This window comes from Candoia aspera, chromosome 4, assembly GCF_035149785.1.
Source record: "Candoia aspera isolate rCanAsp1 chromosome 4, rCanAsp1.hap2, whole genome shotgun sequence".
In the NCBI taxonomy this organism is placed as follows: domain Eukaryota; kingdom Metazoa; phylum Chordata; class Lepidosauria; order Squamata; family Boidae; genus Candoia; species Candoia aspera.
Window position 1 is genome coordinate 31,527,012 of NC_086156.1, and position 15,008 is coordinate 31,542,019.

Consider the following 15,008-nt stretch of genomic DNA (forward strand, 5'->3'; position numbering starts at 1 on the left):
TGGTCACTGCAAGGGCATCTTGACCATTTGCATGTGTGGGTGTGTGACTTCTTCAAAAGCAAGAGAAGGTGGACTCAATAGGGGTAAGTAAGGTTTGTTCTAGATTTAACCCAATACATTCGTATTCCACACTAGATAACGATCTTGTCCCCAATGGAGGTAGAAAACATTTACTGAGCCCAGGCAGCAGCTTAAGCATGTCTTTTTCATGGATACTTAATCTAGGACCTTACATCTGCAAATCATATCCTTTGCCGAAGTGTCCCAGCCACTCCCTGAAGAGATTCAAATGACCTGACTTCCAGCAGTGTATCAGTAAGTCCTCCTAGGTAAGCAATAACCAAATATTGTTCTTCTATTATAACAGCCTTCTCCAATCCAAGCTGCCCAGGTGCTTCAGATTAATTTCTAACCAGTAGATACCCCAAAAGGAGTGGTAAACGAAGCATGTGGCAATTCCACACTATACAATTATGGTGGAAGCACCCACAACACAGTAGTCTTAAGATGCATTTCTGTACTTTGGACAAGTGGAACAGAGTCCAGAGGGCCTCTGATAAGACACCTGCAAAACTTCATCTCCCCTTTCCTATTAAACACTTTTGTATACCTTGACCGGGCTGTCCCACTAACAGAAATCCCTTGGCTTGGAATTTGCACAGGCAGAAAGAAAGCTGGGGCTGTAGGAAGCAGCAATATTTACAGGAGATAGAATAAAACATGTATGAAGAAAGTAAGTGGTAAGACTTCCTCTTCATTTTAACTTTTACTCATTGTCGTTATCCTTTACTCATTTTCCATTTTTCCACTGATAAGTTCTGTTTGCTTTCATATTTCTTGCTCCCGATCCTTATCTTCGATCCTTTGTGAACATGTGCTAAAACTGCATTATCAGACAAAGAGTTTCTCAGATTACAATTTACAATCCAACAATGTACTGAAAGAGGTTTATTCAGTTCTGGCCAGCAAAGATTTATTTGTGAAAGTGAAATGATGCCCAGGTAGACTGAAGGCAGAAGAAATTGTTGTGATTGGTTAGCAGTGGCTGGAGTTAAGCTTGTATATCAGGCTGGTGTATTATAGTAAAAAAAAATAAAAATCCTATTTAATTCTCTGGTTTTATTAAGTTGGCATTTCTGATCTGTTGTGGAAAAGCAGGCTATTAAAATCAAATGATTTCTTACAATGCAGACTAATAATCTGTTAGAAAGTGGGATAACAAACTCTTAGATAAAACAAATGAAAGGCTAGCAATATTTAGCTATTTGGGAACAGTTTAAAAACTTTAAAAAAAACATTCAAGTAAGCATGGTTGTTTTGAGGGATTTTTCCTCATTTTGTGGGTTTAATGGCATTGTATTTATTTATTTGATTTTAACTGAATTAAATTTATACAAAGGCTTCACACACGTTTCTTTTATTTCCCCTGACGTTATTTACCAATGTTCTGTGATTTGCCATTAGATTTCAGTAGCGTAATCCATTGGCATTCATATGGTCCAAAATAAAATAAATAAAATAAGATAGTCTACCCCCAAATTAAATGGCAATACATACCTGCATACACACACACACACACACATTGAGTCATGAAGCTCGAAGAATTTGGCATCATTCTTCATTTTGTTTCATGCAGTGAAAAATTACTGTTGTAAATCTGTTAATAGTCATTTGGGTTACTATTAATGTGAACTGAGTATAGTTCTTCCCCCCACCTTCATAGGACTACATTGCATTATAATTTCAGTAGTGACTGTTACAATCATTTCTGTGTAGCATTTTTTCTTATAGTCTGTTTCAGTAACACATAAGGGAAAACATTGTTTCTTTTCAGAGCTCTTTTTAAAAAAATTTGCTTTTTAAAGGCATTTCCATACCACTTCCCATTAAAAGAAATCTCAACGTAGTTTACAATTAAAAATTATATTTACAATTAAAAACAACAGGTTAAAATGTTTAATGAAGACATACATTAACATGTATGTTTTGCAAACTTGTTTGCAAAATATAGGTTTAAAACCAGCAACATAAATACTAAAATAATAATAGAAAATAAAAGAAGCAATAAAAAAAAATAATTTTTAATATGCAGAGCAAATGGCAAACAACTGATGCATAAAAGTCCCAGAGATATAGGTGAATATTTGTTTTTTATTTTGTTTTGATTGCTGCACTTCTTTTGACAGAGAGGTAAGCCTCTGCATGGTTTTAAAAATGCTTGCCTCTTTGGCAATGGGAAAAAGAGCCTCTGGGGGGGAAGGGGGGCAAAGTTCCAGTAGTGCACACATTCATTTCTTCACATGCATGCCCATCTTTGATTCCCAGACTAGATCTACAAATGAGTCTAGTGCAGAGTTAAAAGTCAGCATCTAGTTGGTAGAGCTAAGGGCATCACAGTTAATTAAGCTCAATGTGTTATGTTTATTATAAAATTCACCCAGAGCTATCTAGCCAGCTGACATAGTACTTGATACTGAAAACTGCTTAGTTTTCATATTTTATTTACTGGCATGAATAAGAAACTAGTTGGACTGGATAATATAAAACATTCTTTGCCATTGTATTTCTTTGAACTGTCAGCATGCAAACACTGAGAAAGAAATTTCAAATTTTTTATATAAAGTTCTAACATCCCAGATTCTTTTTTTGCCTATATCTGTTGCAGCCTGATATTTTTGTTACCTCCAACATTATTTAAATAAAATTATTTAGGCACTTAATATGCAGTAGTAAGATGTAGTTAACTAAAAATGTTACCATACCAGATTCATAACCAGGAAACATAATGCATCTTATTTAGTTAAATAAGAAAAATGAATATAATTTCAGATCTCACCCGGTGTTTGTTTAGGTATATTTTTGAATAGTATTTGAATAACCTAATTGATGTTCATTGTCAGAAGAAATGACAGCATGTTTCCACATTTTAAAGATAATTTACTGCTTCCCACAAAAAAGGAATATTGCCTGAGTAATGTTAACTGTAAAAATATGCTGATTATTGTTCTATTTTAATCTGAAAACTGTGGCATTCCTACCTTTCCTTCATTATTCTGCCTTTTAAAAAATGACTAAAGCTATTGTTCCCTAATCTTTAAATACATATACAGTTGTTTTTAATATTGTTCAGTTCATTTCCTTGAAATGAAATTAATCTTTTAAATACACAAATACTAACTACATCAAGAACTATACAGAACCATATTTCCCTAGCAATGTAAATGGCTCCCCCCCCCCTTTTTTTCCTTTCATGTTTCAGGGTTTTTTTCCCCCCCACTGGAAGAAAACAAAAATTTAAACAGATTTTGGCTAACTCAAATGCCCGGATGGTTTGTTGAATTGCATCAATATATCTAAGACCTCCAGTCATTTTTCAAAGATTAGGTTTCCTGTGGCTTTCTGTAGATTTTGCAAACATTGCTTAATTAGGATAATTTAGATAAACAGAACTGAATACATAACTTGATGACATTCATATATTTCCTATCATGATCTGGCTGCTGCTAGTTGGTACGGCAAAGTCCCCCCTTCCCAAAATCACATTTAATTTTCAACATAATCATGTCAGTGCAACTTTAAATTCTTAGTTACAGTCGCTTAGAAAGGCACTCGCTCCTCACCCCTGCCTCCATAGCTGGCTACTTTAGTTTTACTTATTTTCTTAACAGAAAGGGAAACACAATGCTTACATTCCAGGCATTGCTATGGTGACAGCAAGAAACTGCAGCTGTAGACCTGAAGCAAAAAATCTGAGGTAATGTTGGGCCCTGGAGACTTGGTAAATATTAACTGTGTCGAAGAAAGCTAAGAAGAGTAGCCAAAAATATACTCCCTCAATATTGATGAGTCAGTTTCTTCAGGGGCTAAAAAGAAAACACTATCTTGAGATTAACTCTGACTTTTCTGTGATTTTTATGGGTGTTTCACAATTTGACATTTTGGCAGTCCTTTTCATGTGTGCCAGTATTTTAATATTTGGCTTCAGTGCTGGGTTTTTGCTGAAGTCTAATCTTTCAGATTTCTTGTCAGAGCCAAAAGAATAATAGCTGAGAGACCCTATATGGGCTTTCTAAATGTTGGAGCCTGATTGAGTGCAAGACAGATCTGTTACCAAATGAACAACCCCTTAGTAGAATGCAAACTTTTTCCAAGGCAGATCCCTACGTGAATATTTATTTTTGCCATCACATCTGCCAGGATGACCCTGAACTGATGGCCAAGATGGTGTCCCCTTCTCCTTCCCTCCATATACAAAATCCAACTGGCCTGGTGGTTGAGCATTAATTACAGAGTATGGAGGAAGAGGAGAATAGAAGGAGGAGAAGGCATTCAACATTGGACATGAGGCAGCAGTCTCACTTCAAGAGTGCAGGAAATCTCTAAAGGGTCTCGGGTGGTTTTATCTCAACCTCCAACAGCCCTCTGAAACACCAGTTTCAGCCTGCGTAACAGTAGGACTGGCTCTACCTTTTACAGATCACTCCTTCACTTGTTAAGGAGGCCGTATGAAGTGCCATTAACTGGACAATGAATTATCAGGACACAAGAAAGTAAAACACAAAACCATTGAAGTCTTTACCTGTATCTCCAAATAATTGGGTCCAAGGGATGAAAAAACAATTTCTTGTTCCTGCTGAAACCTCCTGTCAGAGCTTCACCCAAGGGACAGAAATAAATATCTCTCTAGAAATCCAAACATCGCAAAGCTAGACTGTGAAGTATCTCCCATTCCCATTTTTTACTACTGAGCTTGAAAAACCACCAGGCTTGGAACTCTTGTCAATTCGGGAACTTGAAAAACTGCCTCAGATCAGATCATTTCCATCCCAGCAAAGAAAGGTAATTCTATTATGTTCTCATTGCTATTAGTTCACTCTCTAGAAGAAACTTCATTTGGCTTCTCCTTCCAAGCAAAGAGAAAGTATGATGGAATCGCTTTTTTTCTGCATGAGAAAAGTTTGTATATGTGTGAGAGGAATGTATGCTTGTGGATGGGAGGTGGGTGTGCAGGTATGAGTGTGGGGTGGTTCATGTGTGTGAAGAAACCATGTGATAGGGAATATATACATACATGTGATAGGGGATACATGTGTAAGAAGGTGCGTATGTGTACATATATAGGTGAATAAATGCATATGCATATAGGTAACTGCACAAATACATCCTATGCTCATATATAGTTCCATCTTAGGCATGAAAGCCAGCTGGGTGACCTTGGGCCAGTCACCCTCTCTCACCCCATCTCAGCTCACAGGGTTGTTGTTGTGGGAAAAATAGGAGGAGGAAGGAGTATTAGGTAAGTTTGCCACCTTGAGTTATTTATAAAAATAATAAAGGCAGGATAGAAAATAGAAACAAACAAACAAACAAACAAACAATTCATCTCTTCATATATAATTATCAATCCCCACGGGTGTAAGGAAATATTTGTGGGTAGTGTGTGTGTTTACATATTGGTGTGTATTCATCTTATGTGTTAGGCACATGTGAGGTAGACCAGTGTGTATATGTCTGAGATAACATGCTTGTGTAAGAGAAAGCAGTGCCCCTTTGTGTGTACATGGGCCTGTTCATGCGTGCATTCTGACAGACCAATGTATGAATTGCTTCCCATGTTTCCAGTGTGATGAATGGAATTCTGAAAAAGAAAAAGTCACAGCCTTCTAAAGAAGTCAATATGCCATCATAATAACAATAGGTTGTTGGTTGCTAGAGCATAGAAGAGCAGGTGGTAGCTAGGTGTAAGAGTCTGTAAATCCTGAGGGCTCTGCATCTGCCTAGGAGAATGAGGACTTTTCAAGTACAATGCAGTTCAAGCTTATTTAAGAACTGGAATTTCGTAGTGCTCAGACCCAGTATTACATGATGTTGATTGTGTTTTCATCTATCAGTGTTGGTGGAGAGGGAAGACGAAAATATAGCAGAATCATGGAGTAACCAACTGTGAACAGTTTGTACAAGCAAATGCAGATCTTTTATTGCCCCAAACAATAACAAAGAGCCAAACAAAGGAGTGAACCAATACTATCTTGCCATCTCAATGTCTTTTCCCTGAATTGCTGCCCCCAGTATCTACTTCTTAGACTGTTGCTTTAATCAACAGCCCTAATGGTAGGGCTGGCCCTGAAAGAGTCATGTTGCTTTGGAATCCTCATCCCACATCAAATAGCGGAGTGTTTTAAAGTTTCTCTTTTTATCATAATGGTGTTTTCTTTATATTGAAGGATCACTGGTATTTTGCGAAGGATAATTTCATATTCTGCCTACAGTCATTCTCTCTTCCCCACCCCACATTCACATACTCTGAGACATGCAGGCAATGAATGTTCTTGCAGTGATTTTTGAAAAACTGGCTTCGTTATAAAGTGCTTCAAAATGTGCTCAAATTCCCTATAGGATCGGCGTGGCTCTCATTATAGAATGTTACAGTTGTGTTGATATTGCACAGTAACCTCTCTTTCACCTCTTTGCAACACACTCACACTATACTTAGCAATGCAGTTATATTTTCCACTCTAACCCAATCTTTACTTTCATAGTAATGAGGCTGGGAAACGCTGTATTAACACAGTATTTTTTCCCTCTTTTTTTGCTCCTCATAAAAGTAACTCCTTCTGATCCAGCCCTCGGTGTGTGCTCTGGACCACCAAGTCTTTTTCTTAATGAATTTCCACACTGTTGTAACGAAACTCCACCATTCAGACAGTGGGAGTTTGAGCAATGTGCTTATACAAGTTCTGTCTTCCCAACCAGGCAACACCATCCATCACTGTGATACACTGTATATTTTGAGAAATTCTTAGTGAGGCACAAGATGGTTACATGTGCCCAATGTCACTTGGCAAGTGTCTTTTCTGGGACAAAGCCTTCACGTGCTTCTTGGATCAATCTAAATCCAGTCCATTTCAGTGCTGCAGAATGTTCCTTATTATGTTCCTTCCCCTTTTTTAAAAAAAAAATATTTTTAACCTACTGGAAAATCTACATTAATTGTCATTTGCAACTTTTGGTACACAAAACTTCAGACACAACTTTCTCGAATATGTCACCTTACTATGCAATATTTCCCACTACAACTAGTCTTTCTCTCTCTCTTTTTTCTCTTTTTAAAAATCCTATCCCTAATATATACAGCTACCCAAATGTCTGGTTTCTTAAGTACAATTTTTACAACATTTGCGTGTGTGTGTTCACTTTAGTTTGTGTGGAAGGTTTTCTTGGACATATATACTTTTGTGTCTCTCTGTGTGTATAATTTATATGTGCAAAATTAAAGCATCAATATGCAATACACAAGAAATAACATTAAAAAAAATCTTTCTTACTATTGCCTTTATAAATACCTTGTAGATCTACCTGTGCCATGAATGCTGTAAAAGTATAATGGCTAAAGCTCTTGCCTTTTAAGTAGAAAGTTGCTGGTTTGAAACCAAGTAGAAAAATGTCCTTTTGTAATTACTATCTTTTAAAAATCTCCCTGAGCTTCTTACTTTTAGCTGTGCTTTTTAAAAATAGGTCCAGTGGTGCACCATAAGCACAAGAAAAAGAAAAAAAGAAATTTCTGCATTGCACTGAATCAGCAACCTTTTTTTAACAAGGCAAAAATTGTAATCATTGTGCTTTTACAGCATTCAAGGTAATGGGAGCTTTGAAAGGTATTAGAGACTATGGTAAGCATTGCACATCATCACACAGGTGAAAATTCTCATGGCAATCTTTCTCTACAGTGCAGGTTATTTTTTAAACCTGCCTTTATTATTTTTATAAATAACTCAAGGCAGGGAACATACTTAATACTCCTCCCTCCTCCTATTTCCCCACAACAACAACCCTGTGAGGTGGGTTGGGCTGAGAGAGAGAGTGACTGGCCCAAGGTCACCCAGCCGGCTTTCATGCCTAAGGTGGGACTAGAACTCTCAGTCTCCTGGCTTCCAGCCCGTTGCCTTAACCACTAGACCAGACTGGCTCTGAATGAATTCACGTTCTCAATGCTCTGTGAAAGACATTTCTCCTCCTGTGAAGAAGCCAATGAACTGCTGGGGTTAGCCTGCAACAAACAAAAGCACAATATCATAGACAGGAATGCTCATGGACACATAACATGAAAAAGTGCTCTTCAGAAGTAGAATAGAAGAACATGCCCTCAGGTTGCTTTGATGGTGAGTATGGATTAACAGAGGATGATGCCAAGAGTCACTCTTAGTGAGATGGGTGGTGACGAAATACGAAATATAGATAAATAAATAAATGCTGTCCATTTCTCCCTCCAGAAATGAGTGCCACCTGTTCTGGTAGCAGGGTACCAGGCCGTGAGAATAAACCCTATGTCTTCATTAGGTTGTTTGAATGTTTTTGTGCTTGTATGTGGGTGAATGTCCTTCTTGGGATTCATCTAAATCTTCATTCTATCCTTCATGTGTGTTTGGTTCAGCCTGATTTGGCTATATAAAGTTCCATGCTTGCAGATAATGTTTATTACTTAAAGAAATGTTTCAGACAACCACAACAATTCAATATCAGCATTTATTAGTTCTTTTGAAATATTCAGTTTGCTTGATATACATCATAATTGCGGTGCTTCCACACACATATAAGATTGGCCAGTATTATTTCCTCCATAGTTCAGGGAGGGATGGTGGGAATATGAAAAATAGATTTCGGCTAAAGCTACTAATATATGTGTAGCACAGCACTGACCACAGCAGTAATATTACTGGAAAGGATAATAAATAACATTAATCAGGAATTTATCAGATTTTTGTATCTGCAATTCAGTTCCAATTCTCTTATTTCAAAAGAAGAGATCTTGGGGAAAGAATCAAGAGTCAGGAGTTGCAGATCAGTTTTCCCTTCCTTTTAAAATGCTGCATATATTCAAGTAGGGTTGCTGTTTTTTTCTTGGAAAGACAGCTTGTAGAGGCCTCTTTAATTAGAGAAAAGCTCCTCATTATCAGTGAAAGAGTAGAATTTGCCTTGGAAAAGGGCAAGAGGTGAAATGATGGTTTGACCTAATGTGTACATCCACATCACTACCTTGTAACGTGGGTCAGATCTTGGCATTGATTGGCCAATTTCAGTCTCAGGAGAAAGCTATTCCCTTATATGCAAATACCATTTATGACAGGCACTTTGCAGTTGTTCATGTTGCATCTAGCCTGCAGAGAAATGCAGCTGCTCATTGTAGGAATTCTGATTCTTCGATAAAGACTGGCTGGGGAAGGGAAGGAGTGGAGTGCTCCACATATTTTTCAAAGGTAAGTGAGATTATAAGGGATGTGTGAATGAGTTGAAATACAGCTCACACCAACGGTGCATGTGTTTGATTTTACTCTGGATCCACTTTTTCCAAATAAAGAAGAACGATGGGGATTTCTCCTAAGCTCCAGCTACCACTGCATTGGAATAGAAGCTCTTTTGAGGCTGTTTTACGCCGCCTGCTGCCTTTGGCAACAGATATTCAGGAGCTTCTATAAAAGGAAACAGGAAGAGGTTTCCTGAAGGCTGGTTGACAGCTTACATTTGGAGAGCTTTTTGGCTCTGTCGTGAATTCGTTCATGTTGCTTCTCCTTTTTGCCTTGATGTATCTCTTGGGTTAGCTGCTTTCATAAACCTCTTATTTTGATCTGAATCAGTTCAGTTCAATTTGTCTGCAGGGCTTTTACACTGGCCAAGCCACTTCTTTTCCTCTGTTCCAGCTACCAGACCTGTATCTCCATGTACCCTCAATAGGGTAGAGTATTGCTCAGAAGTGGAAAACTTATAGCCCATGGACAACATGCTGCCCCATTTTCTGAATCTCAAAGATTATACAGTCAAAATTTAGTGGCAAAGCACAGGTTTTCATCTGTGTGTCTATTTGTGTGAGTGTGTTATAAGGGCAAAATAGGTGTGTTAGTGCTGAAAGCATCCTACAAAAATAGCTAACCCGAAAAGATTTGGAATTTCCAGCCCTGTCTCCTCTAGTGATTGCAATATTGTTCCTTAAAGCCACGAGAGTCCAACTTCTCCTTAAAATGTGCAGCTCTGACACACTCTTCTTGTATAGCTCAGTATCTCCGTTCTAACACTGTCAGCCACTTAATGGTTGCTTAACAGAAGATACAGATTTACCTGCTTATTTCTGCTCCATAACATCCCGCATCACTAAACAAATTAATGAGAAATTTTATACCTATCTATTTAGTAATAATTTGCATAAAGATCAATTGAAGTTACTTCTAGGTGTTTAAATAAACAGACTGCCGCAGCCTAATGCTCATAAGAGCTGCTGTATGCTCTGGCAAGGAATTGTGGGATTTTTTAATGCACTACATCTGGAGGATAGCTGGTACAGAAGGCTAAGATGGAGGTTTGGAGCCTTTGTCTTACTGATAACTTTCAGACTGCACAGGGGTATTTTGTGCTCTCTTTATGTATCAAAAAAGTGAAGATAGTAGCCACATTTGCATGGTCATTGCCACCACCTTGACTTTTTTGCCCCCCCCACAAGACATTGCTGAGTCTGTGGTTGTCTCATAATTCCAGGTGTGAATGTGTTTAATTGATATAATTACATTTTAAGCTATGAGATACCCTTTATAGTTTTGAAATCTGAGACCATAATGTCCTTTGTATGTACAGGGTTTCTGAATATGTTTTAATCAAACAAGGGAATTTTCTCCAGTGTGCTCCTTGAAATTCTTTGAATTAGATCTGGTAGTTTCCTTTGTGCAAGCTACAAGGAGTTCACTTTGTGTTAGTCTCATCATATATTTTAGAAAAGATATCAAACAGTCAGTTCCTGAGATTGTTAGAAATAGTGCACAGAGATTCTGGAGAAAGCTTATTCAGGCTAGTTTAGGCAGTGTTGTCAAAACAAATTTACTGCCCATAATTATATGTGTACTCTGTAATAATGGATTGGCTATCTTATTTAAGAAGCCACTGTTGGCTGGAGATTCATTCAGGTGGTCAGCTTCTGAAACTGCAGCCAACCAAATGAAAATTGTTCTGTTTTATTTATGAGGCTGAAAATGTCGTAAGGTGGCTGCTACGCATGTTATATCTTCTAAGACCCTGCCATGAAGATCTGTCTCCAAAGCCCTTTTCATTGCCAGAAAGGATTTCACAAAACCTATGTGCTTATATAAGGACTCTGGAATGACTAAGTTGTATCTCTGTGTTCATAAACTTAAGCTAAAGTGCCTTTTTTGGCATCTAGCTCTTAGAATGGATTCTACTAGGAGGCATTGAAGAGGACCGCAGCGGGGAATCATGGGTCTGTAAATTCACAGAAGTTACTGAGTTCCTTGAGAGAGGAATCATACTGACACAGACCTTATGCTCATGAAAATAACTCACCTGATAAATGCCCGGGACACCTGTCTTAGAATAATCTTACCTCACTTCTCAATATCAGATGCTAAATTTTGAACACATCAAAAGAGAGAGAGAAGCCTCTTTCATGAGGGAAGAAATTTTTAAGAAATTGGAAGGCAGATTCCTTGCAGTATTACTTCCAAAGTTATTTCTGTTCAATGTATTCAGTAGGTTACTCTGGTGCATTCATCTTCAAACATACTGCTTTTCCCATTCATTCATTATTTTACTCTGGATCTGAAGTCAAACATATCATTTCATAATGGGCAAGCCATGGAAATCTGACTTATAAACAGAAAATACTGTACTCTCTTCATATGGTAAGGCAATTATAAAGCCGTGTTCTTTGTATTTGCTGTCCGGGCTGTACATTGGCTTGGATTCAGACTAGGCGTCTGTGAATGGAAGGGGCCGAATAGGGAAAAATCTAGGAATTTTTCCACTTATGGAAGAAGAAAAATTATTCTGATTTTCTTCTTCTTAATGCCTTATCCACAACCCCACTGATCCAAAAGTACTTTGAATATACTGGAAAACAAAAAGAATCAGATATGCAAAAGCAAAAGTGTGCAAAGAGGAAAGTTAATGAAAATCCTTTGCCCCATTTTTCATGGCAAGAATATCCATAAATGAAATTCAGCTGAAAGGATGCTCATCCCAGTGGGAGTAATTGTTGAATCTCAACCAATCATTTTTGAAATTCTTAATTCATGTAGCCTAAGTTATGTTTTCAAACATGCAATTCCACAAAAACTATGGGATTTCAAGGAAATTCTGAAATTTGAATATTTTTGCCTCTAAAACATGTTTTCTAACATTTTTAGCACCTTTTTTGTTGCATTTAGATTTTTTTCCCCCCATTATCCAGCCAACATGACAATTGACTGTATTGGCTGGGATTATGGAAGCTGCAATCCAATATATCTGGAGATCACCAAGTTGTAAAAGGCTGGCCTTCAGGATTCAAAGATAACAAGAAAAAATACTGAAAACTGTACAGTTTATGATTTACATTGCAATCTAGTGTTCTGCTGATTATCTTTTTTTTTTTTTTACAATGCTACAGTAAGGAATGTTTTAAAATTCATTCATTTCTGTTTGGACAAAGAGGAATGGAATAGAAATGAAAATATTAGTTTGAATCATTCTAACTCAGTCTTCTGAATAGTTGTCCAAACCCAACAATCATACCTTGATAATCCAGCTATAATCTGGGTGATACTTTGATTCAGTGTATTAAAATATATGGAATATTGACCTGGATTTGAAGAATTTGAGTTCAAATCCCAATTCAGTCATGATGGGCACTGCCAGAATTTGGCTCAGTGACCTAAATCATCTTTTGATCTTATGTGTTGTAGGTAAAATGTGTAACAGGGGTGGGACTGTTGGATTGGTGGATTGGTTCCATCCACAAGTATCTTTTCATGAATTTCTGACCTCACCCTATTGAGCCAAGATCTTCTCAGATTTATTTGAAGTGAACAGAATTTTTATGTGACCATAAACTCTAATAAATCAGAATTTATATCCCCCATCCAATTTGGTGAATGGTTCTGCTCATGTTGAAGTGAATGTGAAGCATCTTCCTTTTCAGTTGTTCCACTAGAACACTAGAAAGGATGGGAATAAAGATCAGAGCTGAGAGCTATGTAGATAGATTCTTGTCTGTTACATCTGCTTAATTTCTAAACAGGGTTTTATTCCAACACTGCTCATTGGGCTATTTTTTTTTCCTTAAAGAGAAGGAAACAAATATGGCAGCCACTGTTTTATTATTACAGATTTGAAGTCAGATTTTGTCTCTTTTTCAACAATAGTGGGAAACATATAGCTGTGATGGTGGTCCAATAGTGCATCTAGGAATTTTTGTGAATTCTATTTCCCTCCTTTCTTCTTTGTCTTTTCTTCTGCATAAATTACAAGAAAGTTCTTTGTCATTCTCCTACAAAAAAAATCACTATCCTGCAATTAAATATGGAAGGGTATGTTAAAAAAAAACAAAACCAAAATTGTTAGGTTTGGGCAAAAGTATGTTTTGAATCTCAGAGTTCTTAGGCAAAGCTGGCATTTCATTTTGGCTTTATAAGGCAGTATGTTTTGCTGAGCAACACGGTTCAGCAATAGCATTGTTTAGTCACATGGTCAGTCATAATGCTGACATGTATGATATCTGGCATTCTGGAATGTAACAAAAAAGACTTTTATGCGAAATTCTTTCTGTCAGTGAATATCTGCAAATGTTATTCACTGGAAAATTGGGACACAGTCAAAAATCATATCAAGAAACATAATTCCAGGGACTTAAAACGAGTCTCCAACCCAGCCACAAAATTTAGCAAAGATCTGGTGCCTTTTAACCATCAGCCATAAAATAGCATTTGCTACCTAAACAAAATGATCTTGTGGATTTTTAAGGCTATGTTCTTTTTTATTTTCCTACTAAAGGCTGCATCAACAAATCTTTGTTTACCCTTTGCCCCAAACATTCATTTTCCATCAGTAGTTCAGTAAAAGTAATTTCATGCCTAAGTGAGAATAGAAAGGGAATAAAAAGAGAAACAGAGCTTACAGGAAGAGCTCTTTGCTATTATTAATTATGAATCATGTGACCTGGCCAAACTCGGATTACCAATTCAGTCCACTCCCTTGTAAATCTGACTTGGCTTTTCCATGCATTATTATGTGGATTTCATGCAACCACTTCCCTTTCTGATTTTTCCAAAGACAGTGTATTAAATTTCCCAAATGCCATTGAATGCAAAATGCAATCCTACTCCTTAGTTTGTTTTGTGTAGTCATTGTTCTAAAATAAGAAGCAGCAGAAGTTTCAAGCATGGCCTTTTTCTATTTTTACGTTCATTCAATAGTCACTATTCTTCATAAATGTTACTGTCTCAACATTTGTATGTATTTCTTTTTTTGAAAGTCTGCTGACCTTTCAACTGAGAAAAATTGAAAGTATTTCCGAGTTTCTCTTTCAAACCATAGCCAATATTTACCTAAAGCCAAGGAACATGTTTACTTTTTCATAGCAGGATATCATTTCAATAATAAAATACTCTTTTTGAACAAAGCATTTTAAGTGTGACCTATTCAATCTTTTGTAACATGTTAGCATTTACTAGAAAATGTTTAATGCTGTGCTTAAAAACTTGCTGTTTTTAATATATTTGATAAGTTTACAAATATTTTATTTGTATTCTTTCTTGGTTTTTTTGTTTGCTCTATTTTTTGCTTTTGCATATTACAGCAAAAGTTAAAAGCAGCACTTACTAGTAATAATCCCATCATCATGATAACTGTTGGTTGTATATTAAAGAGTGATTATATGTATTTAATACAGGAGCGGGCACAAAAGAAAAAAAGACAGCAGCTCTGACTGTGTGATTGAAGTCCTACTCCTGGTTTGCAAGCATTATGTGCATTACACACTAAAAAGGGTTGGGGCTTCAATCACACAGTCACAGCCACCATCTTGACTTTTTCGAACTGCTTGCCAATGCCCCTGATTTAATGTTATTTACTGTCTAGTTTAGCAGTATATAAATTAGGCATAATCTCCTTCATAATGAGCTTGATTTCGGGTGACTTCATGGACACATCATCATAGTTTTATTGGTAGCCAATTGGAAGTTGTTTTTGCTATT

General features: G+C 36.9%; 1 long non-coding RNA gene across 1 annotated transcript in view; it reads left to right on the plus strand.

The window, feature by feature from the left end:
• The first annotated feature begins 588 nt into the window (after positions 1-588).
• Positions 589-15,008, plus strand: part of LOC134497804 (uncharacterized) — a 50,510-nt gene continuing 36,090 nt past the window's right edge. Inside the window, exon 1 of the long non-coding RNA XR_010067950.1 lies at positions 589-740. This is a non-coding gene — a long non-coding RNA (uncharacterized LOC134497804). The remainder of the gene's footprint in view (positions 741-15,008) is intronic.